At 43.3% G+C, this 27,608-nt stretch overlaps 1 protein-coding gene across 1 annotated transcript in view; it reads right to left on the bottom strand.

Moving 5' to 3' along the window:
- Positions 1–13,923, bottom strand: part of LOC129556658 (ankyrin repeat domain-containing protein 26-like) — a 110,037-nt gene extending 96,114 nt beyond the window's left edge. Inside the window, exons 1-9 of the mRNA XM_088844268.1 lie at positions 13,509–13,923; positions 12,470–12,748; positions 11,377–11,459; positions 9,574–10,721; positions 6,894–7,048; positions 5,954–6,133; positions 5,618–5,833; positions 4,904–5,043; positions 4,028–4,206 (exon numbers count right to left, since the gene is read on the bottom strand). The gene's annotated coding sequence lies outside the window, so the exon portion shown is untranslated. The remainder of the gene's footprint in view (positions 1–4,027; positions 4,207–4,903; positions 5,044–5,617; positions 5,834–5,953; positions 6,134–6,893; positions 7,049–9,573; positions 10,722–11,376; positions 11,460–12,469; positions 12,749–13,508) is intronic.
- Positions 13,924–27,608: the final 13,685 nt, after the last annotated feature.

The raw sequence follows: 27,608 nt of genomic DNA, 5'->3' as shown, positions 1-27,608 counted from the left end.
CTTTTGAACCGTGGTGTTGGAGAAGACTCCTGAGAGTCCCTTGGACTGCAAGGAGATCCAACCAGTCAATCCTAAAGGAAATCAGTCCTGAATATTCATTGGAAGGACTGATGCTGAAGGTCCAATACTCTGGCCACCTGATGCGGAGAACTGACTCATTAGAAAAGACCCTGATGCTGGGAAAGACTGAAGGCAGGAGAAAAGGGGGACGACAGAGGATGAGCGGGCTGGATGGCATCACCGACTCGATGGACGTGCGTTTGAGCAGGCTCCGGGAGTTGGTGATGGACAGGGAGGCCTGATGGGCTGCACGCAGTCCAGGGGTTGCAGAGCGTCAAGGAATGACTGAGCGACAACTGAACTGGACTGACGGACTCTGAAAACCATCACCACAGGCATCTCCTCGCCTTCTTTCCCTCCTCACCGAAGCTGCTTACAGACTCAGAAGGGGCCACCCTCTGGCCTTCCCTATCAAGTTACTCAGAAAAAAGACGCAGACCCGGTGTCCACGACCTGCCCCTCTCTTTAAATCTGCAGAGCTTCACCACCTCATGTCCAGAAAGAAACAGGTGCGAATGTGGGACAAGTGGTGGGAAATTCCACGCTGTGGAACACTGTGCCCTTCTTACTAGAGGTGTGATTAACTTCAGAGATCCTCACATATTCTATCCAGTGCTCAGATCTTTCCAACAGATTCCTATCTCAGCGAAAAAATGAGGCCATTCCCTTATGGCTAATCTATTTTATATCTAGGAATGTGTCTAAGTTAATCCCAGACTCCTAGCTTATCCCTCCTCCCCACCTTTGCCCTTGGCTAACCACAAGGACCAGCATAGCACAGGGAACTCTACTCGATATTCTGTGGTCACCTACATGGGAAAAAAAATCTAAACAAGATTGGATATATGTATACATATAACTGAATCAACGTGCTATCCATCTGAAACTAACACAAAATTGGAAATCAAGTACTTTCCAACATAAAAGAAAAATGGAATTTAAAAAACGAGGTTTCTCCCATGGCCTCCAAAAAGCCTCGATAACCTTGCCTCCACCTGCCTCTGGACCGCAGCCCCTACAGCCCAATCCCTGACTCACTCCATCCCTGCTACTCTCAAATCCTGCTGCCCTTCAGCCTTAGTGGATACGCGCATATCCAAACGATAGTAATTCATCCTTAAAATGAGAATTCTCCAAGCCAGACTTCAAATTACGTGAAACGTGAACATCCAGATGTTCAAGCTGGCTTTAGAAAAGGCAGAGGAACCAGAGATCAAAATGGCAACATCCGTTGGATCACTGAAAAAGCAAGAGAGTCCCAGAAAACATCTACTCTGCTTTCAGTTTAGTGGCTCAGTCGTGTCCAACTCTTTGCGACCCCATGAATCACAGCACGCCAGGCCTCCCTGTCCATTACCAACTCGCTGAGTTCACTCAAAGCCACCTCCATTGAGTCGGTGATGCCATCCAGCCATCTCATTCTCTTGTCGTCCCCTTCTCCTCCTGCCCCCAATCCCTCCCAGCATCAGAGTCTTTTCCAGTGAGTCAACTTGTCGCATGAGGTGGCCAAAGTATTGCAGTTTCAGCTTTAGCATCAGTCCTTCCAATGAACACCCAGGACTGATCTCCTTTAGAATGGACGGATCTCCTTGCAGTCCAAGGGATTCTCAAGAGTCTTCTCCAACATCACAGTTCAAAAGCATCAATTCTTCGGCGATCAGCTTTCTTCACAGTCCAACTCTCACATCCATACATGACCACGGGAAAAACCATAGCCTTGACTAGACGGACCTTGGTTGGCAAAGAAATGTCTCGCTTTTTAATATGCTATATAAGTTGGTCATAGCTTTCCTTCCAAGGAGTAAGCGTCTTTTAATTTCATGGCTGCAATCAGCATCCGCAGTGATTTTGGAGCCCAAAAAAATAAAGTCTGAGACTGTTTCCACTGTTTCCCCATCTATTTCCCATGAAATAATGGGACCAGATGTCATGATCTTAGTACTTCTGCTTTATTGACTATGATAAATCCTTTGACTGTGTGGATCACCACAAACTGTGGAAAATTCTTAAAGAGATGGGAAGAGCAGACCACCTGACCGGCCTCTTGAGAAATCTGTATGCAGGTCGGGAAGCAACAGTTAGAACGGGACACGGAACAACAGACTGGGTCCAAATGGGGAAAGGAGTACGTCACGGCTGTATACTGCCACCCTGCTTATTGAACTTAGATGCAGAGTACATCATTAGAAATGCTGGGCTGGATGAAGCACAAGCTGGAAACAAGACCACGGGAAGAAATATTAATAACTCAGATATGCAGATGACACCACCCTTATGGCAGAAAGTGAAGAAGAACTAAAGAGCCTGTAGATGAAAGTGAAATAGGAGAGTGAAAATGTTGGCTAAAGCGCAACATTCAGAAAGATCATGGCATCCGGGACCATCACTTCATGACAAAAGATGGGGAAACAGTGGCTGACTTTGTTTTTTCGGGCTCCAATATCACAGAAGATGGTGACTGCAGCCATGAAATGAAAAGACGCTTACTCCTTGGCAGGAAAGTCATGACCAACCTAGACAGCATATTAAAAGGCAGGGACATTACACTGCCAACAAAGGTCCTTCTAGTCAAGGCTATGGTTTTTCCAGTAGTCATGTATGGATGTGAGAGTTGGACTATAAAGAAAGCTAAGTGCAGATGAATTGATGCTATTGAGCTGTAGTGTTGGAGAAGACTCCTGAGAGTCCCTTGGATTCCAGGGAGCTCCAACCCGTCGATCCTAAAGGAAATCAGTCCTGAACATTCTTTGGAAGGACTGATGCTGAAGCTGAAACTCCAAAACTTTGGCCACATGACGCAAAGAGCTGACCCATTGATAAAGACTCTGAAGCTGGGAAAGATTGAGGGCAGGAGGAGAAGGGGATGACAGAGGATGAGATGGCTGGATGACATCATCGACTTGATGGTCATGGGTTTGGGTGGATGTGGGGAGTTGGTTATGGACAGGGAGGCCTGGCGTGCTGTGGTTCGTGGGCTCACAAAGAGTCGGACACGACTGAGCGACTGAACTGAACTGATGCTGGGAAAGATTGAAGGTAGGAGGAGAAAGGGATGAAAGAGGATGAGATGGTTGGATAGCATCACCAACTCAATGGATATGAGTTTGAATAAACTCCAAATGTTGGTGCCAGACAGGGATGCCTGGCGTGTTGCAGTCCGTGGGGTCGTGAAGAGTCGGACACGACTGAGTGACTGAACTGAACTGAACTGATTGAATGGAAAATCACAATTATGAACAAACTGTTTGCAAAAATGTTCTAAGTGAATCATAAGTAGCAAATGGAAGAGTAAATCAAGAAGTGTTTGGGTAAAGCTCACCACCTGAGTCCCTAATTATGAGTGAATGACAAGTAGATGCCTTTAAACAGTTGAGAGGCCATAGAGTAAACGATTCAAGGCTGAAATATTTCCCAAATTAAATTGACATGAAGAAAAATAAACTTATCCCAAGAAATATGAAAAATACCTCCAATAAACACCACCACTTGCTAGCTTTAAAAAAAATACATCTGATACCTAACTTATACAGCTACCCCAAAGCAAGAGCCTTAGCTCTGTACAAATCTAAACAGATTAAAGTTTGTAAAAAATTAATCAGTCCACTACAAGAATTATACCTATTGATAGCTGCACTAAGCACTCCTACAAACATCCATTAACTCATAGGTATAATGATTCCAGAAAGAAAGAAGTTAGAAATATAAGCACGCTGCAGGCTTTTCACCAGGTCTTCTGACCCTACTAGTCCTCTGACATCAAACCACACTCACTTCTTCAGTACAAACATATCAACACAAAACAATCCTCCACCTTCACTCATGGGGCAGACACTTATGAGAGATGGGTAAAATTTAGAGAGCGCTTCCTAGACAAGCATGAGATTATCTGCTGCTGCCATAACTTTCAATACTTTTTTGTAATGTTTAAAATAGTAAGACAGGGCGAAAGACAACGAAACACACTTACTAATTATCACTAAATACATGTTATGTCGCATCCATCACTGTTTCCAAAAGTTCCTCGTACTGAAATAGGACACTACATGGAGCACGGTGTTGATTTTCTCACGAGAACGGCATCCACAGCACAGCCTCTGCGTCTCCCAGATGCTCCCTCCTCACCATCAGCAGGAGTTACAAACCACCCTAAATCATCCATCAAGGAAGGGAAATCACTGCCAGAAACTAAGAGCATCTATTGCTAGTAGCAAGAGGAACAGTTTTCCTTGGGGGGTGGGGAGCAGAGGAGGCGGGACTTGTATAAGTTTATTCTGAAGAAGTTACTTTTTAAAGTGTTCAAAAATGCTTTTACAACTGATCTTGCAGTTTTTACAAATTGGAAATCTGTAAATGATGTGCAAAGGTCGGTGACAGGGCACTGGTTAAAGAAATGACAGTGGAGCCAAGACGGACGCTGGTTTAGACACTGAAGGTGAGGACGTGAGTGGAGTGACACACACGCTCACTCCAGAGCAGAGGGACCTGGCTGTGGAGTGCAGTCGATGGGGGAGCACACGCCGTCCTCCTGGCCTAAAGCCCAATCGGAGGAGGGTGCCAGTTCCTCCGATACAGTTGCAAGAATTTTGAGGTCAATTCCTTTGGAAAATATTAAAGTCCTCTCCTTGGATGAGCTCATCGTATGTCCCTACCTGGACTGCTGTAGACAAATGGATCGGAATTACAAATGTTACTTTATCCGACACATGAAAAATGTCATCCCGCCTCAAAATATAGATGTATAGGCTTTCACAAGCCTCTATACTTTCTGTGGTACATACGCTTCCTTTATAAAATATATACATACACAGATACATACACACACATACATGACTACAGAAAATACCTCAGAATTCATTTCCTTATTAGCCATTTCTTTTTGCTTCTGTTTGGCAAGCTGATTGGCCAGGATTCCCTCCTATAAGATTCTGGCATTCTGTTCTCCAGAAAGCTGCTTCTAAGTGTCATATGTCGCTCTTCCACAACCTGCAGAGACACTACATGGAGTTTTGGGGCCCATATCATTAAAAGAAAAGAAAAAAAAAAAAAAACAGTTAAAAGCTTAGAAGAAGAATATAAAATGAAATAAAACTGTTTAAAGGAAGTAGCCTTTTAAAACACCAGGATCTTTATCCCATGTGATTAACTCGGATCTTAATTTAAATGTCAGCTAAATTTATCACAGAGCAAAAACATGAAGACGTAGTACTGTGAAAGGAAATTTCTTTACAAAGCATTTAACTAGTTCCTTCACAGTCTCAAGGCAAGTTAGCCTCTTTTTTAACATTAAAAAAGCCAAAATACATGGACTGGAATTAAGAAGATTACTCGGTCTAATGTATCCAAAGTGCAAATCATTATGTTAATAACTAAGCTCAAGTTACATCCATTCCTTGGAGAAGGCAATGGCCACCCACTCCAGTACTCATGCCTGGAAAATCCCATGGGTGGAGGAGCCTGGTAGCCTGTAATCGGTGGGGTCGCTAAGAGTCGGACACGACTAAGGGACTTTACTTTCACTTTTCACTTTCATGCACTGGAGAAGGAAATGGCAACCTACTCCAGTGTTCCTGCGTGGAGAATCCCAGGGACCACGGAGGCTGGTGGGCTGCTGTGTTCGGGTCACACAGAGTCGGACATGACTGACATGACGACAGCAGCAGCAGCAGCAGCAGCAGCACATCCGTTCCTCCACTCAGAAAACACACACAGATCTACTAGAAGCCAGGAATGGCAAGAAACTAATCACTTAAACTCTGCACGTCACAGCTCATACCTAGGTTGAAATAACATTTCGTTTGAAATCTAAATAATTCATATTAAATAAGAGGGTATTATAAATAATACGGATGAAATGGTGTTAGAAATTTGAAAGTTTCACCAACGATTACTCTACCTGATTCAGATCGTTTCTCCGTCTTCAGTTCCATCGAGTGCTCTGACAGGGAGTCCAAGCTGCTGTTTCATTTCAGCTTCTTTACTGTATTGGTCTTCCTTTCTTCTTAACTGCTCCCTATTTTTTTCATATGACATATCAGCATTGCTTCTATTCTCTTCTTCTTGCTTGAAAGTCAATCTGCAAAATTTATAGAGCTCTTCGTATAAAAACATGAGACTATTCGCTGCTGCAGTAACTTTCATTCCCTCTTCATTATGTTTAATAGTAATATGGGGGGAAATACAATGAAGAACACTTAATAATGATCACTGTTTTCCTGCAGAGGGTTAAGAATAAAACAGCATAATTATTTTTTTTCTGTCTTGAGAAAAATGACCCCTTCATACTTCTGTGGGTGGGAATGAAAATTAATCTAAACTTTCTTAAAAATATTTTAGAAATATGGATCAAAGACCGCTTTCAAACGTTCTCATACTTTAACCAAATAATACACTATTATTAAAGAAAATGAATTCAAAATAATTAGAAATGTAGAAATGGATCTGTAGAACAGATATTCCTTGTTGTATTAAACATGAGACACAAAAGTGAAAAACAACCGAAAGTCAATCTGTTGAATCATGAATGAGGTTTCTGTTATGGTGGACTTCTGTATGATCATGAAAACGATGATTTGGAAAAATATACATTAAGTCATTAGAAGCATTCACTGTTAAGACCTTATATTATTTCCATGAATTTCACATTCCACAATACTAACAACGTGTTCTCCCCTGTAAAATCCCAGAGGGCAAGTTAAAAATTATAACACAGCTACGTCTCTGCAGTATTAAAGTAAATAACAGTTCAAATATTTCATTAAAACTAGGATGTGCAGTACCTCCAGCTGCCAAGCTCTCGCTGCCACTCCACTTTCTGATCCGTAAGTGTGACTCACCTCTTTTCTTTGGGACGGTTCTTTCTGAAGCTCGCCAGCCTTATTCTTGAGTTTTTTAATTTCTCCTCTGAGTAGGTCACAGTGGCTTGTTTAAAGTTCCATTCATCTTTCACACCAAACCATTGCATCCCGAAGTTTCCACAAGCTAACACAATCTGCAGCAGGAAGAAAACACAGAGAAATAGAAACACACTGATGTGAGCAATTTCTGAGCATAAAGGATGCGCCTTTCACGTTCACGCCTCCATACACTGAGCAAAGACTGAGTGTCAACCACGTAGAAGACAGTATCCTAAGCTCTCCAGATAAAACAGACGACCCTGGCTCTTGTTTAGCTTGCAGTCTAGTAGAAGAGAAAGAGAAATAAAATAATCACAAACATGTGCATGTAATCATTATAAATTCAGGTACAGCGAGGACGATCAGAGGCTCAGCGGATACACTCTCTGTCACCGTCTTTCAACACAAAACATATTTCCAAGATGCACAGCACCATGATATATCCGCAGCTCTAGAGCAGTGCTAGACAAGGTGAGCGTGCATTACCACACGATACACAAACAGGCTCCGTATTCATATTCACACCACGGTCCTCGCTTTACACCTCAAGCCAAGTGGTTCCACTTGCAACGTGCAATTCTTAGAGTAAAGACATCACCATCCTGGGAAGCACTTTCAGATGACTGAGTGAAGTCATTCAGGTAGCTCACGGCATTAATCTGTGCTTTGACCTACACATAAATAATCCTGTTTCACAGTGTCCTTAAACTATTGATAAAATATACTAACTGTACAAGGGTGATAATAAGCTCGTCATTAAATGAAAACCAGACACTTCTTAAAAGGACAGATTTTTATCAGAACGATAATGTGATCAATAGTGTTTCTAAATTAAGTTCTCCAAGTGTATGTCTCTACAACAAATGAAGATTTTCTGTTTTGCCACTATTCCTTTTACAAAATATTTTTTACTAGGATAATATTCTTTATAATTAACTTTTTTTATTATACCTTGTTCTTTTCATTAGATGTTTTCTTTGCAGCCCTAAAATGACAAATGATTCTTCTCAGGCTAATATTAAATACTTAAAAATACAAACAATACTTAAACTTTGGCTTTTTCCATAAAACCGTTGCACTGGGAAGTAATCTTTTACTGAAGGATTAAACAATAAATAAGAGTAGCATTATTGGGGAGAAGGCAATGGCAACCCACTCCAGTACTCGGCCTGGAAAATCCCATGGGCGGAGAAGCCTGGTAGGATGCAGTCCATGGGGTCGCACAGAGTTGGCCACCACTGAAGCCACTTAGCAGCAGCAGCACCAGCAGCATTAATGGATAAAGAAAATATATGAATAATACTAATAAAGCATTGAATTTAGATCAAAGGAAAAGGAAAAACGTAACGTTACTGGTGTTATTTGATAGGAAGCAGTATACCAGGGTTTTTGGTAGGAATCATTTTCAGTAAGAACTACCTTTTATGGCAATATAACCTATTTGGGAGGTATTCTTTAATTCCTCATAAGTAAGAAACCCATTTTTAAGAAAACCATAGTAACCATGATATTAGCCTTCTGAGGACTTCCCATGCAACTGCTATGCATTCTTATAAGCACTTGACATGTCTTAAGGCATTTTTAATCCTCACGGTAATTCTTGGAGATAGGTAATACATTAGGTCCTCTACATAGGGAGAAATGGAGCACGGAAAGGCTGAGGATCTTGCCCAAGCCCACACAGCAGGTCACCAACAGACCCAGAATTCAAACCCAGGAAACCTGGCCTCAACACTGTACATGCTGAGAACGTAAGATTTAAATAAGTCTTTGCAAGTAATATGATAGCAAATGAATCTATATTATTATTCCATTAGTCTACTAATAACTATAAATAATAATTTCTGAATCTTAAAATATTTCTAAACAAATCAAACATCTTTCCATGTAGGCAATATTGGAAATCTACCTGCAATAAAGACTTGCCTTTTGTAAAGAAATTCATCCATAGGCATTCATGGAACCATTCTGCAGTTTCTTCATGCATCTGACATGCACTTATTGAGCAGACATGTGTTAACGACACTCTTAGTATGGGAAGGATGGTTTTAGTCATTTAGAACTTTATGCTCCAGAAATAATAATTAATGAAACATTGTCAATAGCTTTCTCTACTGAATATAAACAAGAATTTCCCCTTTTCCCAGGAATCCATAAACAACATGAAGTTAATATGCTGTGATATTTCAGAGTACCTTACAAAACCGTAGCTACTCACGATGATATGATCATCCAGAATCATCAAGGAATGACTCGATCCTATTCAGTGCTTGTATATACATGATTCTATAATTTTTAAAAATCTATGTATGATAGAACTAATTGAAGTAATCATCTGCATATTCAATTACACAAGAATATTACATTTTGGATCCAATGAACAAGCCCTTACCATAAAACTATACATGAACAGAAGTATTATGTACAATTAGTTTACTGTAATAGTTTAAAGATAATGTCATACAATCAATAAGCTTTCCAACACTGGAAATGGAAACAAGATTCAACTCAATAGACACGTCCTCTGCTGGCTCATTTCCAACAGCACATATGCCCTAAACGCTCCCCTCTGAATATAAAACAAGAAACTCCTTTGAACTCCCCATTCCTCTTCACTTACCATCCAGTTCTCCATTGCCGCACCCGGAAAGAGTGCCTATGGAGCTGTTTATGTGTATTCGCCTCAGTGCAGTTTCCAAGGGGACTGGTCACTGAAATGACTTCTGGCCAAAGGCACTCGTCCTCACCTTACCCTTCTGTGGTTAAGTGAAAAATAACTTGCCTTACCCGAAAATAGGAGAAAAACATGAATTCAAAAACCAATTTTGCCCCTGTGTGTTTGAATTAATTCATGTATATTAAATCTACCAAAAATGAATTAGGAGATGATTTTTAATGCTATAAAGGCTGGCTTCCCTTAAAAATATTTCCCCTCACTATATCTTGAACAGGGAGTCCCTACAGTACATTTGAAAGCTTCTTTATTTTTTTAAGGACTAGTATCTGGAGAACTGACAAACTTTATATTACTATTAGCCAAAATCTATTAACACCAATCGGAAAGAGGAACCAACTCCTAAATTAATGCAAATCATATATGTTGACAATGCTACACATCGATACATGTTACCTGCTTGCATTCAGTTATGTGTGTGCTCAGTCCTGTCTGAGACTCTATGCATCCCCTAGGACTGCAGCCTGCCCGGATCCTCTGTCCGTGGGGATTCTCCAGGCAAGAACATGGAGTGGGTTGCCACAACCTCCTTCAGGGGACCTTCCCAACCCAGGGATTGAACCCAGGTCTCCCAACGATACTGGAGCGGGTATCCTATCCCTTTCACCGGGGGAACTTCCTGACACAGGAATTGAACCAGGGTCTCCTGCATTGCAGGTGGATTCTTTACCAGCTGAGCTACCTGGGAAGCCCTACATTCAGTTATATTAAATCCTGACAGCCACTGATGAGAGTGGATAAAGCATTTTTAATAATATTCACTGACTTCCCACCTGGAAATGAAAGAAGTTATAAAGTTATTATTTGTACCCGAACAACAAAGGTCAAATCTGGAAGGTTCAATTCTTTTAATAGGCAGTTGGGCTGATTCTATGACCTACTCTGTCGCTGAATGTTCATCCCGAAGTCCATCCTAAAGGAGGTCAGTCCTGAGTGTTCATTGGAAGGACTGATGTTGAAGCTGAAACTCCAATACTTTGGCCACCTGATGCGAAGAGCTGACTCATTTGAAAAGACCTTGATGCTGGGAAAGACTGAAGGCGGGAGAAGAAGGAGACGACAGAGGATGAGATGGTTGGATGGCATCAGTGACTCAATGGACACGAGTTTGGGTAAACTCCGAGAATTGGTGACAGACAGGGAGGCCTGGCGTGCTGCAGCCCACGGGGTCACAAAGAGTTGGACACGACTGAGCGGCTGAACTGAACTGAACTGAAGTCAACTATGCCGAGATATCAGACAGAATGAATCTTTAGTCTTGGCATCAGTGACTGGCAGTTTCAACGGAAAACCTTGACCAGTGGCAATGATTTCTCTTTACACGTATCCAGGTCAGGGACCATCATTGTCCTATTGTTCATAAATTCAACTCTTTAATCCTATGATTCAGGATTTGATCTCACCTTCTTTATCATATAAAGAAATTACAAAAATGGAAAAAGTAAACAATAGTCAGGAGAGTTTTTTGCCTCAATTCCCAAAACAAGCTATAAATTATAATGGATTCTAACAATATTTTCAGTTTTGTAATTGACGTGCTATAAAAACTTAATGATCATCTGTCGATTCTAAAACGCTACTTTTGAAAGGTAATTTTATTTGTTATGAACTCTGTTGCAAACTATATTATGTTGTTAAAGAAGAGAAAACAGTATTAAACCAGAAATTGAAATTTACATTTTTACATACCTGTGAATGGTTCTTTTCATCTCCATCAGATTTTTCTTGTTCTTCCTCTCATGTCATTTCTACGTCGAGTTCTGCTAAGAAATCTGTAAGTTTTGTTAAAATTACTTAGAATGTTCAGATATAAGACAGAATATTTAAAACATAGATTTAAACCACTGTATCAAATGACAGCTTATATTAATCTTAATCTTCAGCTGAATATTTACTTCTTTAAGAAATACTTCCAATGATCTAAAACTTTAAGAAATCTTTTGGGAAATACCAGAATTCATCAGGTTACAGGCACACAAACATCTCAAGGATTCATTCACAAATTCATCCAAACATCAATGAACAAAACAATCAGAAACCAAACAAAATTTCTCTTGTTTTGGCCTATGTGACACCATCCTAAAAAGCAGCAGCATCTTATATGACATCAATCTGCACACATTTACAGCTGAGTACCTATGCCCGTGTTCCTGCACAGACGCTAACACACACCTCTGCGTGCCCAGGGACCTCAATCCTGAATGCCTTCTACAGACAGGAAAACAAGAAGACGGGGAAAACTCTGCTGTTCTTCTCGGACAAGCTCACTTCCAATTCATCGCCCATGTCAAATACTCTCCCTTTTCGAAAGACCTATCTTATTTCTTGCCACCTTCCCCCATAGACCCGTGCTTCCTGATCCTTCATTTCCTCCCTGTACCCTATGCCTCTCTCATCCTTCATTCCTTCTTTCCTCTTATTTCTCAACCTTCCGGAGGTTGTAGAGTATCTTGAAACAGAACTAATAATTTTTTTCTTTTGGCCATGGATCACACTGACCAGGGATCGAAACTGCACTCCCTGCATCGGAGACTCTTAACCGCACAGTCTTAACCATTGGACCAGACCTCCAAGGAAATCCAGGAACTCATAATTTAGCTCCTTAAGAGGCATTCTCAATTTAATCTGTGGCTGACACCTGATAAGATACACTATTTCCCTCCTCGACTTTTTCCTCACTATGTATCCGACAGGTGATTTGCTTTGGCTACTAGAATGCGGCAGCAGTCCCATTTTAATTCAACGTTCTGTCAAATGACTTTTCTATCAAATCCAGTCTTACCTTCTACTTGTCCTTTTAATGTCTTTTTTCCTCTTTGACCAGCAGCTCCAGATAAACGATCCATATACTTCTGTGGAAGGTTCTCAGAGATACTCCGTTAAAATTAATACTGACTTGCATGAAGACTTCCTAAACCCTTTCTAAGAAAATATCCTACTTTCAAAAACTGCCCACGTTTTACCCAGTTATGACAGGTTTTGCCAAGATCCCACAGCTGCGAAGTGTCACAACCATGATGCTGACTTCAGGCATCGCGCTGGATCACCAGGCAGCAGCCGCCTGTAACGAAGAGAGCAGGCCCTTCCTCTCTTTCCATTGGTGCCACCTTCAAACAGGGCACCCTTACTCTCTGTTACTTCAAGTACGGCTGCCATAAAGGTACTCTGCACGTCAAAAATGCTTTGCATTATTAGCGTAAAAGTGAAAGTTGCTCAGTCCTGTCCGCCTCTTTGCCACCCCATGCACTATACAGTCCATGGAACTCTCCTGGCCAGAATACTGGAGTGGGTAGCCTTTCCCTGCTCCAGGGGATCTTCCTGACCCAGGAATCGAACCGAGGTCTCCTGCATTGCAGGCAGATTCTTTACCAACTGAGCGATCAGCGAACCCCTTGGTAAAAACATCACTAAAGAAACTGCTGTTGTCATAAGCCTGCATGTTTATCGCTACCCCCCATGCTCTTGCGTCTCTTGAAATGTTCCTTGCAGATCAACTTGACAGGCCAAACGCAGTAATACTTTCAAGTTTCGAGAACTATCTTTTCAAGGCCGAAGTGGTAAATACCCATAATTCAGCCTGTTTCTCTCTGACCCTCTCTAGCAGTTTTACACACGCACATGTACCAAAGAAACATACATGTGGTTGGGAGACTGGGACTGACACACACACACACTACACACTATTGTGTTATAGATAACTAATGGGGACCAACTCTATAGCACATGGCACTCAACATTCTGTAACAGCCCATATGGAAAAAATGCTTTTAAAAAGAGCGGAAATACATATACACACAAAAATGATAAATTTTGCAGCATACCTGGCACTAACACAATACTGGAAATCAACTGTACTCCAATAAAAATCGAGGGGCGAACGGAAGGAAGAGACACAAACATTTGGCTATAGACTGACCTGGAAAATACAGCAATTTTTAGATAAAGGTCACTTCACAACCCAAAGTGTAGGGTAGAAAAATCAAGATACTGTCGTTATCCTCAAATTAACAATTCGGAACCTGGAGGCTGCAGGACGCACACACTGGCCAAGCCCACCGCTGCCTCGCAGTTTCTCCGGGCGCCCCGCCGGCCCCACGCGGAGGTTCGACCGCCAGCTGCTGCCCCTCAGGCCAGACTGTGACCGCCCGCACTCAGGGCTCACAGGGCCCCGGGGCCCCGGCGCGCGTTTCCCACCCACAGGGCCCCATTTCCGGCTCACACGCCCCCTGCCGCGCCGACCCGGCTCACCGCTCACACGCCGCCCCCGCCTCAGCGGCCCTTCCCGCGCCCCCCGCTCTCACGACCCCCGACGCCGGGCAGCGCCCCCCGCTCTCACCGCCCACGAGGCTGCACGGCTCTCACGCACCCGGCGCAGGCACCGCCGGGCTCGCCGCCCGCACAAGCCCCGCCCCCAGGCGCCCGTCCAAGCCCCGCCCCCAGCCGCTCACGCAAGCCCCGCCCCCAGGCGCCCGCTCCCCCGCCGCTCACACAAGCCCCGCCCCCAGGCGCCCGCCCCTCCCCGCCCCAGGCGCCGGCCAGGCTCGCGCTCACACGCCCCCTGCGCGCCGCCCGCCCTCAGCTCTCCGCCCGGCGCCTGTGCCGTGTTCTGCGCGAAGCCCGTGGAGCCGGCCGGGAGCTGCCCCGCGCGGCCGAGGGGAGGCTGCCCGAGGCGGGGCGGGGCCGCGAGGGCGGGGGCGGGCGGCGCCGCCCGGGGCAGCTGCTGTGGGGCTGTACGGCCGCGAGCGGGACGGCGGCTGTGCCTGTGGATCCACGCCGTGACTGCTGACGCGTCGGTGTCGGCGGCCTCCCGCGCGCGGGGATCGCCGCCACTTCCTCAGCGCCCCCCGCCGGCCCGCGTCCTCGAAGCCGCTGAGCGCGCGGGCTGCGCGGGGGGCGATCGCCCCGGGGACGCGCGGAGAGACCGGGAGCCGGGCGGCTGGAGCTCAGGTGCGCGTTACACCGGGGAGGCGGGGCCGGGGTCGCCCGGGCGTGAGGGCCGCGAGGAGTGTAGCCCCACCGGGGAGCCGGCCGTGCAAACCCCCTGCCCTCCCTGACGGGGAAGGGCGAGCAGCAAGGGGGCTCTGGCGCGGGAGGCTCGCGCTTCATTCACAAGGCGTTTCAGAGGCGCGCTGGGATTACTCTGTTTAGATAGCTGTCTCAGCCCTGGTGGCTCCTCTGGTCAAGAATCTGCCTGCAATGGGGAGACCTGGGTTCAATCCCTGGCTTGGGAAGATCCCCTGGAGAAGGGAAAGGCTACCCACTCCAGTAAGCAGGCATGGACTGTGGCCAAGTCAGACTTTGCAGAGTCAGCCTGAGCGACTTTCACGTCAGCAATTAAGGGGCTTCCCCACTAATTAAGGGTCTTCCCTCAAAGCTCAGTCGGTAAAGAATCTGCCTGCAATGCGGGAAACCCGGGTTCCATTCTTGGGTTGGGAAGTTCCTCTGGAGAAGGATATGGCAACTCACTCCAGATTCTGCCTGGAGACTCCGATGGACCGAGAAGCCTGGCAGTCCATGGGATTGCAAGAGTCGGACACGATTTAGGGACTAAACCACCACGCAGCCCTTTGCGGAATGGATCGGATAGAAGAAAGACTGGTTCTGAGTGGGTTATGATAGACAGCAGGAGAGATGGATGCGGTCCACAGCCCGGTCGGGGGTCACTGAACACCGCGTCCTGAGGCGACAGGACTTGTAGGTTCAAGGAGCGGGGTGGAGGGGAGAGGAGTAGCCTGGGAGGGGAGGGACCGCGTCTCTGGAGGCTTCTCTCAGGAGCAGAGTAAACATCTGGCGGTCAGCAGGAAGAGCCTTTGGGTAAGGTGAGTTTTGTTTTGAGCCTTCAGGAACACTTAGTGTGACTCTTGGGCCATTTAACAGATGGGGAAGCTGAGCCACTGGAATTACGGATCAAGTTAAAGGGCTTGTCTGAACTTGGCAGCTGTTGGAAGCAAAGCCCCCACTTGAACAGTCTTCTTCGGTTCCAGTCTGTTATTGCAACTTCAGGCAGTTACCCTATCTAAAAAGTTGTGAGACCACAGTGCAGTTCAGTCCAGTCGCTCAATCGTGTCCGACTCTTTGCGAGCCCATGAATCCCAGCATGCCAGGCCTCCCTGTCCATCACCAAACTCCTCGGGTTTACCTAAACTCATCTCCATTGAGTTGGTAATGCCATCCAACCATCTCATCCTCTGTCATCCCCTCCTCTTCCTGCTCCCAATCCCTTCCAGCATCAGGGTCTTTTCCAGTGAGTCAACTCTTCACATCAGGTGGCCAAAGTATTGGAGTTTCAGATTCAACATCAGTCCTTCCAGTGAACACTCAGGACTAATTTCCTTTAGGGTGGACTGGTTGGATCTCCTTGCAGTCCACGGGACTGCATACAGCACACAGCAAAGGAGCGAGTCACCGAGGACACGTGCTGCTAGACGATGCCTAAAATAAGTACACACGGGAAGCACAGGTGCTCAGAGAGGGTTCAGGGCTGTGGAGACTTGATGCTGGGACATGGGCAGTGGCTTCCGGGGAAGGAGCTTGGTAGGGCCGGTCTCCCTGCTTGGGGAGCGTGAGGTCTCTCACTGTAAAATGTGCACTGAACGCTGTTTTGACATGTTGCCTTTTGAAATGAAAAATTCTCTTCACTTTTTTTTTTTTAATCAAAAACAGTTGCTGACATAGGCCCTTCATAGAAGTAAGTTACATAAAGTGAACTTTGGAAAAGCAGGGGATGCTTGTAATTGCTCCTGGGGCTGTTTTAGCTCTCTTGAGTCTCACCCCTTGACTTTCTCGTCCTCCTCTCGAGATTGTGGCTCTAGGTGATTCCTCAGAGCCAAATGCTTAATTTCTCGGAGGTCATGAGTGAAACGTATGTACAAGGTGGTGAAAGGAAGCACTTGAGAATGACTTTGTGGGATGGTATGTTTCTTCATCCCTGAACTGTTTCCTGGAGGCAGGTGTGTCCCAGAGGCAGCAGGTGTCACTGTGAGGCCACCTCCCTTGCTCTCTGATGCCCTTTCTGTCCTCTCCAACTGTGACTTGTCACTTGAGGAGCCCTAGACACATGTGTACTTCTTTAGAGCAAGGTTACAACTGTCATTGATTATAGTAGGTCTGCTGCTCTGTGTTTTCAGTTTTCAAACAGTTTAATGGGAATTCCATTTACTATATGGCAACTTTAAAAATGTCAATCATTTGGGGAAACATGAATGAAATTGGTGTTTTCCATCTTCCCCAGGACTAATGAGAGGCTAGCAGAGATGCGCATCAAACTTGAGGTGGAGAAACAGCAGAACAGAACTTTACTCAGCACTCTTAGCAGGAGGCCAGTCCTGGAGTCCCCTTGTGTTAGAAATTCCTGTAATACTTTAGTGCTCAAATGAAATGTTACTCCATGAGCAAGTGTAGTGGCTTCTACCTCAATTCCATGCCTTTTACATAACAGCTTTGGGACTTATTTGACTAAGGGTAGTTCTATTATCTTTTTGCCTTGAGTTTCAGATTTCTGATAAGTGATTCTTGTTTTTATTTTGGTGATCTTCTGAGCTGTTTATTTGGCTTATACTAAGTAAAAGTCGTAAGTGACTGTGGTAATCAAGGACACGGAAATTTTGTGATCTTTTTTGGCCCTTGATTTCTCATTTTTAAGAGATACTGATTAAATTCTTAAATTTTCTTGAAAAGCTGCATTTAAACTAATTTAGAAATGGAATCTTATTGCCTAGTAACTGAAAGTATAGATTCAGATGTCTTACTTTCTAATTGATTTCGCTTTGGCTGTGCTTCATAATCACTTCCAAGCTCTACTGTACACTGCAGTTTTTCTACCCCTAAGCAAAAATGAATGACTGGCACCTAAACACTAACGACATATGGATGTTTTTTCATTTGAAGGAATCGTAAAAGAAACCCTTTTAATGAATTAAACTAACTTGTGATACTAAGTCAGAAGATTAATTTCTGCTCTAGGTTAAGATTTTTTGTTATTTTCTTATTCAAGAGTAGATCTTTAACTATTTTATTTATAACCTTTTAATTTAAATTTCTAAAAACTATCTTGCTGAGCAGTTGTACAAAGCTAGTGGAGGTGATTTAATTCCAGTTGAGCTATTTCACATCCTAAAAGGTGATGCTGTGAAAGTGATGCACTCAATATGTCAGCAAATTTGGAAAACTCAGCAGTGGCCACAGGACTGGAAAGGGTCAGTTTTCATTCCAATCCCAAAGAGAGGCAATGCCAAAGAATGCTCAAACTACCGCACAGTTGCACTCATCTCACATGCTAGTAAGGCAGAAGGAAATGGCAACCTACTCCAATATTCTTGCCTGGAGAATCCTGTGGAGAGTGGAGCCTGGAGAGCTACTGTCCATAGGGTCGCACAGAGTCGGATACGACTAAAGCGACTTAGCATCACTGATTGCATTGGAGAAGAAAATGGCAACCCACTCCAATATTCTTGCTGGAGAATCCCAGGGACAGAGGAGCCTGGTGAGCTGCCATCTGTGGGGTCACACATAGTCGGACACGACTGAAGCGACTTAGCAGCAGCAGCAGCACACACTAGTAAAGTAATACTCAATATTCTCCAAGCCAGGCTTCAGCAATATGTGAACCATGAACTTACAGATGTTCAAGCTGGTTTTAGAAAAGGCAAGAGAACCAGAGATCAAATTGCCAACATCTGCTGGATCATGGAGAAAGCAAGAGAGTTCCAGAAAAACATCTATTTCTGCTTCATTGACTATGCCAAAGCCTTTGACTGTGTGGATCACAATAAACTGTGGAAAATTCTGAAAGAGATGGGAATACCGACCATCTGACCTGCCTCTTGAGAAATCTGTATGCAGGTCAGGAAGCAACAGTTAGAACTGGACATGGAACAACAGACTGGTTCCAAATAGGAAAAGGAGTACGTCAAGGCTGTATATTTAATTATATTTATATTGTATATATTTACCCTGCTTATTTAACTTATATGCAGAGTACATCATGAGGAACGCTGGACTGGAAGAAGCACAAGCTGGAATCAAGATTGCTGGGAGAAATATCAATAACCTCAGATATGCAGATGACACCAGCCTTATGGCAGAAAGTGAAGAAGAACTAAAGAGCCTCTTGATGAAAGTGAAAGAGGAGAGTGAAAAAGTTGGTTCAAGACTCAGCATTCAGAAAACTAAGATCATGGCATCTGGTCCCATCACTTCATGGGAAATAGATGGGGAAACAGTGGAAACAGTGTCAGACTTTATTTTGGAGGGCTCCAGAATCACTGCAGATGGTGATTGCAGCCATGAAATTAAAAGACGCTTACTCCTTGGAGGAAAGTTATGACCAACCTAGACAGCATATTAAAAAGCAGTGACATTACTTTGTCAACAAAGGTCCGTGTAGTGAAGGCTATGGTTTTTTCAGTAGTCACGTATGGATGTGAGAGTTGGACCATAAAGAAAGCTGAGCGCAGACAAATTGATGTTTTTGAACTGTGGTGTTGGAGAAGACTCTTGAGAGTCCCTTGGACTGTAAGGAGATCCAATCAGTCCATCCTAAAGGAGATCAGTCCTGGGTATTCATTGGAAGGACTGATGTTGAAGCTTAGACTCCATTACTTTGGCCACCTGATGCAAAGAGCTGACTGACTCATTTGAAAAGACCCTGATGCTGGGAAAGATTGAAGGCAGGAGGAGAATGGGACGACAGAGGATGAGATGGTTAGATGGCATCATCGACTCGATGAACATGGGTTTGGGTGGACACCAGTAGTTGTTAATGGACAGGGAGGCCTGGCGTGTTGCAGTTCATGGGGTCGCAACGAGTTGAACACGACAGAGCGACTGAACTGAACTGAGGAGTTGTAAACTGTTTCTGAATTTGTAGTTAAATATTTAAAACTTGTAAATGAAGCTCACTTTTGTCTCTGTTTTGACATCACCTGGATGAATGATGACTGAGATAGCAATGGTGTTGGCAATGGTATTGCAACTAGTTATCATTGTGTAGTCACTGTGATTAAAATGTCCATTTCAGTCAGTGCATTCGGGTTTATGTTTTTCATGGCATTTTCATGATGTTTGTGGTACAGATAAAAATAGCCCTTGTTAAGTGCAGTCTCAACCTGTTTTCTCATTTGGCTTCTTGCCATCATAGAAGGGCAATCTAAGGTTTCTTCGACGGCACTGTGGCTACATTGGGTCTTACTACTTGCGAGCCGTGAAACTGGAGGTCGTGCTTGAGCTGTGCAGTCACAGCAGCCCTTGAACACTTAATCCCAAGTCAGACACTTGCCCACGCAGGCCTAAGAGGAGGAAGCAAATGCTTGACCCCCGTCCCAGCAGACCCAAGTTCACAGTGCTGTGGGCACATATGTCTTTTCAAAGAGGAGATTCAGAACAAGCAAGCACTTTGGGAGGAGTTCCTTTTCCCAAACTTAAGTGTTAGATAAATCTCCTCGCTTCTCATTCCACAGCAAACATTATCCTCAATGGTGAAAAATTGAAAGCATTTCCTCTAAAATCAGGGACAAGATAAGGGTGCCCATTCTCACCACTGTTATTCAACATAGTTTTGGCAGTTCTAGCCACAGCATTCAGAGAAAAAAGAGAAATAAAAAGAATCCAAATTGGAAAAGAAAAAGTAAAATTCTCGCTGTTTGCAGATGACATTGTTCTCTACATAGAAAACCCTAAAGACACCACAAGAAAATTATTAGAGCGAATCAATGAATATAATAAAGTTGCAGGATGTAAAATTAACACACAGAAATCCCTTGCATTCCTATACACTAACAATGAGTAAACAATGAAGGAAACTATCCCATTCACCATTGCAGCAAAATTGAAATACTTAGAAATAAATTTAACTAAAGAAACAAGAGTTATATAAAACTATAAAACACTGATGAAAGACATCAAAGATGACACAACTAGATGGAGAAATACACGATGTTTGTGGATTGGAAGAATCAATATAGTGAAAATGAGTTTATGACCCAAAGCAATCAATAGACTGAATGCAATCCCTGTCAAGCTGCCAATGGTATTTTTCACAGACTTAGAACAAGTAATTTCACAATTTATATGGAAACCCAAAAACCTCAAATAGCTAAAGCAGTCTTGAGAAGGAAGGATGGAACTGGAAGAATCACCCTGCCTGACTTCAGACCATGCTGCAGAGCTGCAGTCATCACGACAGCATGGATTTCTCTTGTTCCTGGCTGTGTCCTGCCTCTCCTGCCATCCCTGTGGAACTATGCGCCTGCACCCTGACACTGTTCTCAGAAAACACGGAGCTCATCACTTGTCAAGTGTCTGGTAGTCGTTACGGCTAGGAAACCAGACTCAGGCAGTTACCTCTGCGTCGCTGTCACTTGGTGGGTGACCTTAAAATTTCTCAGTCATTGATTTTGTCAGTAGTTTATCTCTAGCCCGCAGGAAAAGCTCCAAACACCCGCATCAATTTGGGTCCTTCCAAAGTAGTTGGCCTCATCTCTTTACCACCCCCCTCTGCCCCTCAGCACTGCATCTAACCAGCCAGACCGTGTGGGGTCCCACAGGGGCGCTTCCTCACTGCAGATCTTTGTCCGTGCTTCTCCCCTCCGTCTCCTGTGCTTTCTCCTGTCCTTCAGGTATCTGCTTCCACAGCACCTCCGCCAACAAGCTGGCAGGGTTGACACAAAGCCGGCGGTCCCTTCTGAGTGTTCCTTGTGCCGTCTTTTATATCTTAGTATTTATGACTCTGAATGGAAGTTGCCTGTTTGTCTGTTTTTCCAGTTTATGGGATATCATTTTTCAAGGTGGACTGGGTCACCTTCATCTTGTAATTCCAGTGTTTGTCACAGCACCTTTGCACATACATACTGAGAAATGAATGAAGAATGAGAAAACCAGAAGCTGTGATACTCAGCCACATGTGGGACCAAGGGCAGATTTTGTAATTGTAATCTTGTATTTCGTTTCCTGTCATCTATAGATATATTTCATTTTTCAGAACATTTAGAAATACCTCAGGTTTGCTTTGTTTCTTTTTTTATTTTTAACTAATACTTAGTGAACTCAGGTATTTTAGATAAAGAATGTAATCCTTTTTCTTTCCAGCTGCTGCTGACTTTGCATCTGAGTCCTTGGAGTGTCTCCTCTAGGATCTACAGATGGGTCAAATCTGTATCAGGACCTACAGTGTGTACACTGTGATGTTTGAAAACATCACAAGAATCTGTACAGGTTTTGAAGAAAAAATACATGATTGGAAAGAGAAATAGTAAAAATTTCCTTTCTGGACTGTTTTCATGACATTTTAGTTGTTCCCATTAAACATGATGAGAAAGTCTTTATTAAAGTGAAATAGTTTTGTATGATGAAAGTTTATATGGTGTTTTAAAAATACTGATTTTAAGTAGTATTTATACTACTTTTAAGCAGTAGTATCTAAGTACTTTTGATCCTAAGTATTTTGTCTGCACCTAACTTACTTTTCAGTTCAGTTCAGTTCAGTTGCTCAGTCGTGACCGACTCTTTGCGACCCCATGCCAGCATGCCAGGCCTCCCTATCCATCACCAACTCCCGGAGTTCACTCAAACTCATGTCCACAGAGTCGGTGATGCCATCCAGCCATCTCATTCTCTGGCGTCCCCTTCTCCTCCTGACCCCAATCCTTCCCAGCATCAGAGTCTTTCCCAGTGAGTCGACTCTTCGCATGAGGTGGCCAAAGTATTGGAGTTTCAGCTTTAGCATCAGACCTTCCAGTGAACACCCAGGATCGATCTCCTTTAGAATGGACTGGTTGGATCTCCTTGCAGTCCAAGGGACTCTCAAGAGTCTTCTCCAGCACCACAGTTCAAAAGCATCAATTCTTCGGCGATCAGCTTTCTTCACAGTCCAACTCTCATATCCATACATGACCACGGGAAAAACCATTGCCTTGACTAGACGGACCTTTGTTGGCAAACTAATGTCTTTGCTTTTTAATATGCTATCTAGGTTGGTCATAACTTTCTTAGGCATATCTAAAACCTGACACTGTTACCTTTTCCATGTTCAAAGTGAAAGTGTTAGTCACTCAGTCATGTCTGACTCTGCGACCAATGGACTGAGCCCGCCAGACTCCTCTGTCCTCCACTATCTTGTGGAGTTAACTCTAATTCACGTCCATTGAGTCAGTGATGCTCTCCAACCACCTCGTCCTCATTGTCCCCTTTGTCCTCCTGCCTTCAATCTTTCCCAGCATCAGGGTCTTCTCTGATGAGTCGGCTCTTCCCATCAGGTGGCCAAAATGTTGGAGCTTCAGCCTCAGCATCGGTCCTTCCGATGAATATTCAGGATTGATTTCCTTTAGGATGGGCTGGTTTAATCTCTTTGCAGTCCAAGGACTCTTGCGAGTCTCCTCCAACACCACCATTTAAAAGAATCGATTCTTCAGCCATCAGCCTTCTTTATGGTCCAACTCTCATTTATCCGTACATCACTACTGGAATGTAGTGTCTGTGTTTTAACCCCAGTCTCCTAATTTATCCCTCCCTTCGTGTTTGCCCTTTCATAACCACAATTTGATTTTGAGATCTGTGAGTAGGTTTCTGTTTTGTAAATAAGCTTATTTTGGTTAGATTCCACATGTAAGTGATGTGATGTTTGTTTCTCTGAGTTACTGCACTTGGTATTGGAATTTCGAGTTCCTTCTGTGTTGTTGCAAATGGCATTATTTCATTCTTTCTATAGCTGAGTTATATTCCATTTTCTGTGTGGGGTGTGGGTGTACACTGCATCTTCTTTATCCATTCTTCTGTTGATGGACACTTAGGTTGCTTCTGTGTCTTGGCTATTGTCAGCAGTTCTGCAGTGAACATTGGGTTGCGTGTACCTATTTGAATTATGGCTTTCTCCAGATATATGCCCAGGACTGGGATTGCTGGATCACATGGCAAGTTTATGGTTAGTTTTGAAAGAAACCTCGAGTTCTCCACAGTGGGTGTACTAGTTGCATTCCACAAGCCGTGTAGGAGGGCTCCCTTTTCTCCACGCTCTCTCCAGCATTTATTGTTCGTAGATTTTTTGATGGTGGCTATTCTGACTGGTGTGAAATGATACCTCCCTGTATTATTGCTGCATTTCTCTAATAATTAGTGATGTGGAGCATCCTTTCATGTGCTTTTTGGTCGTCTGTGGGTGTTGCTTACAGAAATGTTTATTTAGAGCCTACACTCATTTTGTGATGGGGTTGTTTGTTTTTGATACTGAGCTCTTTGAGCTGTTTGAATATGTTGGAGATTCCCCCCGTGTCAGTTGCATCATTTGCAAATAGTATTGCCCATTATGTGGGTTGTCTGTCTTGTTTATGATTTCCTGCACTGTTCCAAAGCTTTTAAGTTTAATTAGATCCCATTTGCTGCTTTCCGTTTTGAATTTTCATTATTCTAAGAGGTGAATGGAAAAAGATACTGCTGTAATTTAGGTCAGAGAGTGTCGTGCCTGTATTCTCCTCTAAGAGTTTTATAGGGCCTGTCCTTATATTTAGGTCTTTAGTCCATTTCGAGTTTATTTTTGTGTATGATGTTAGGGAGTGTTCTGATTTCCTTCTTACACCCGTAGCTGTTGAGTTTTCTCAGCACCACTTATTGAAGAGGCTGTCTGCTCCTTTGTACAGTCTTGCCTCCTTTATCCTAGGTTAATTGACCATAGGTGCGTAGGTTTCTCTCTGGACTTTCTGTCTTGTTCCATTGATCATTCAGTATATTTCTGTTTTTGTACTGGGACCAGTGTTGTGATTACTGAAGCTTGCAGAGTAGGCTGAGGTCAGGGTACCTGATTCTGTCAGCTCTTGCTTTTCTTTCTCCAGATAGCTTTGGCAATTGCTTTGGCTTTGCTATTTGGGGTCTTCTGTTTCCATCCACACTGTAAAATTTTTCGTTCTATGAAAAATGCCATTGGCAATTGGATAGAAATTGCTCTGAATCTGTAGATTGCTTTGGGTAGTATAGTTATTTTGACAGTTATATAGTTTTAACGCCGCTTTGATTTCTGTGTTTTTTTCACTTTCTTGTCTTTCCTTCTTCATTTAGGTAAGGGTTTATTGATATTGTTTGTTTCTTTCAGAAAGTGAACTTGCAATTCTTGGACATGCACACTTCTCAGGCTGGCCCACCAAGCCCCTGTGCACACGGGCAGTGTGTTTCCAGCTGTTGCTTACCAACGATCATTCTGGGATGAAAGATTCTAAACCGTTGAGCTTCCCAGCAGGGAGGTTGTGGCAACTGCTATAAACTGCCGAGCTGTAAACTGCTATAAACGGCAGAGCTGTAAACTGCTCTGGTTTACCTGTAGTGCTTGTGTTGGGTTTAGGGGACTCTGAAGAGCTGAGGGGGAGGTGAAGTGTGGTTTGAGTTTGTAGGCTCTGCGATGAAGAAGACTTTTGGCTTCAGAAGTAAGAAGGGCATCTCGCCCTTTGGCTCCTCCATCAACCCGGTGAGAGACAGCAGTCATAGAATCAACTTCCAGCCTGGGTACTGCATCCGAGATGAGGACCTTGGAACGATCCTCAAAGCTGCCAGTGTAGGCAATGTTGACAAAGTGCTGCAGGTTCTGCTGCTCGGGAAGAGTGGCATGAACCACAGGGACAAGATGAACAGGTAAGCGGGATGGAAGGGTCTGGTAGGGGTCCCTCCTGTGAGTCTCCCCTCCAGGGCTCTTAGACACCTTCCTGGGATCCAGCAGCCCAAAGACTTTATAGGCAGCAAAATGCCTTAGCTGGTTTCAGACCCACTTGTGATTCCTCTTATAGGGCACGTTGATGATTGTTTTGAAGTCATTTAACTGAATGTCAGTAGTCATAGAAATGAAATGAAACATGAATAGCATCTGTTTTTTCTGTCTTCTTCCTACTTTTTCTTTGCATGGGTTAGCATGATGTACTCATGAGTAAGAGCTCTCAAGTTCTGTAGCCTTCAAGAAGTCTTCTGAACCTCCTGGCTCTCACATTTTTTCTCATGTGATTTATGAAGACACTTCTTCATGGATCACCTATTGTGGATCATGGCAGTGGACAGATTTCTGATGTTGTCAGCATCTTATTTTTAATGTACACATTTTTATACCTTAAGGTTATATATTATAGAAAACTGCCTAGTGAGCAAAATAATTCCCATGACAGGTCAACTTCTGGATTAAAAATTCTTCAGATACAATTCAATATCCATTTTATATCATGTACACTTAGGTATATATGTTCTTTGCTGAAGGACCTTGGAAGACAGCTTTGAAGTAGGAAGCTGGCTGTGTCCTTGAATAGGAAGACATTTTCTTAGGATGTATGGTCTTTCTATACTTAAACCAAATCAACTTATCGTGATTTTAAACTTTTTAGGTTACATATGCTGCCTTTAATTGTGATAAAGTTAAAATTTTACATGGTAGACTAAGACTTGCCCTTCTTGGTATCAAAATGTGCCATAAGTGCCCACAATGTATTCATTTACTAACAACTGAAAAGGGGATAGATAAATGAATGGAACAGAATAGAAAGTGCCCAAACACCCAAATGTATGTAAAACTTTAGAACTTGATACTGATGACATTTTCTGTTAGAAAAGATAAATTGTGTGTAGATGATGGAGAAATAACCTGATAAAAGAGAAAGTAACTAGATTTTTATCTCACCAAAAAGTTTCAGATGGAGTGTGGATCAAACATTTTAAATATGCACAGTGAGAAAAGTACCAGAAGAAAACTCAAATTCCTATTTACACATTTTTTTTCTGCTGACAGAGCCCTTCTTTTTTTTCTATTTCTATTGTTTCTTAACCTTAATTTTTTTTTAATTGGAGAATAATTGCTTTACAATGCTGTGTTGTTTTCTGCTGTATAACGTCATAAATCAGTTCTAAGTATACATACATCCCCTTCCTTGTGAGCCTCCCTCCCACCCCAGAGACCTCGCTAAGAATTACTTCAAAAGCAAGAATTCTGGAGTTTCCTGGATTTCAGCACACACACACACAAAAAACAAAGCAGAAAAAGGAAATCAGGAGGTTGAATTAACATTTTAACAACACAAAAAAATTTAAAACTCTGTGTCGATCAAGCTTGCCTATAGGCAAGTTGGGTTAGTAGACAGGGCTCGTCTTTTTGACACTAATAGGAATGTAGTACAGATAAAAGTAATTTGTCGCTTTGAATTTTTTTTGAGAATTGATATCTTCTGAAAACTTTCAGCCCTTCCAGAAGTCAAGGGAATCTTGGGAGTTCCTTAGCGGTCCAGTGGTTAAGACTCACTGCTGTGGGCCCAGGGTGGAATAACTAAAATCCTGCAAGCTACCAGGATATATTATATTGTACACCATCGGGAATATAGGAAGTATCTTATAATAACTTTAAATGGAGTATAATCTATAACAGTTGAGAATCACTATGTTGGGTACCTGTAATATATAATATGCATCATCAGTGGTTCCAAAACAGCGACCTTAAGCAAAAACACCTTATGATAATGAGACCAACAGGAAAAATAAGCAAGGAACACACAAAAATGCTACTAATTATAGTTGTACAGATGTTGTGAATTATAAATTTCATTCCAATGTCAGAGATGTTGAAATGTGAGAAAATGAGGATATTAGAATCATCGAAGTACAATGTTGTCTATAATCCTCACAATATGTCTGCAAAGGAGGTGTCATATCCTTTTACTTCATTGAGAGGTTGTCCTTGTAAACTAGTAGTACTAGTAATAAATATGATAACATTACCTAACACTTACTGAGCTGTTATCTGTGCCAGGAGCGGTTCTGAACCCTGTGCATGGATCTCAGTGAGGCATCGCAGCGGTGTCCTGTGAGATGACTGCTACTCCCTCTCCATTTTGGTGATGAGGAAATTGAGATACAGAGAGGCTGAGCAACGGCTACTGAGTCAAGGTCAAATTCAAGCGCAAGGTGAGCTGAAT

The sequence above is a fragment of the Moschus berezovskii genome, chromosome 15, assembly GCF_049115385.1.
Source record: "Moschus berezovskii isolate FMDL1 chromosome 15, NW_MosBer_1.0, whole genome shotgun sequence".
Classification (NCBI taxonomy): domain Eukaryota; kingdom Metazoa; phylum Chordata; class Mammalia; order Artiodactyla; family Moschidae; genus Moschus; species Moschus berezovskii.
The sequence above is the reverse complement of the archived record's forward strand: the minus strand, read 5'-3'. Positions and strand labels throughout refer to the sequence as shown.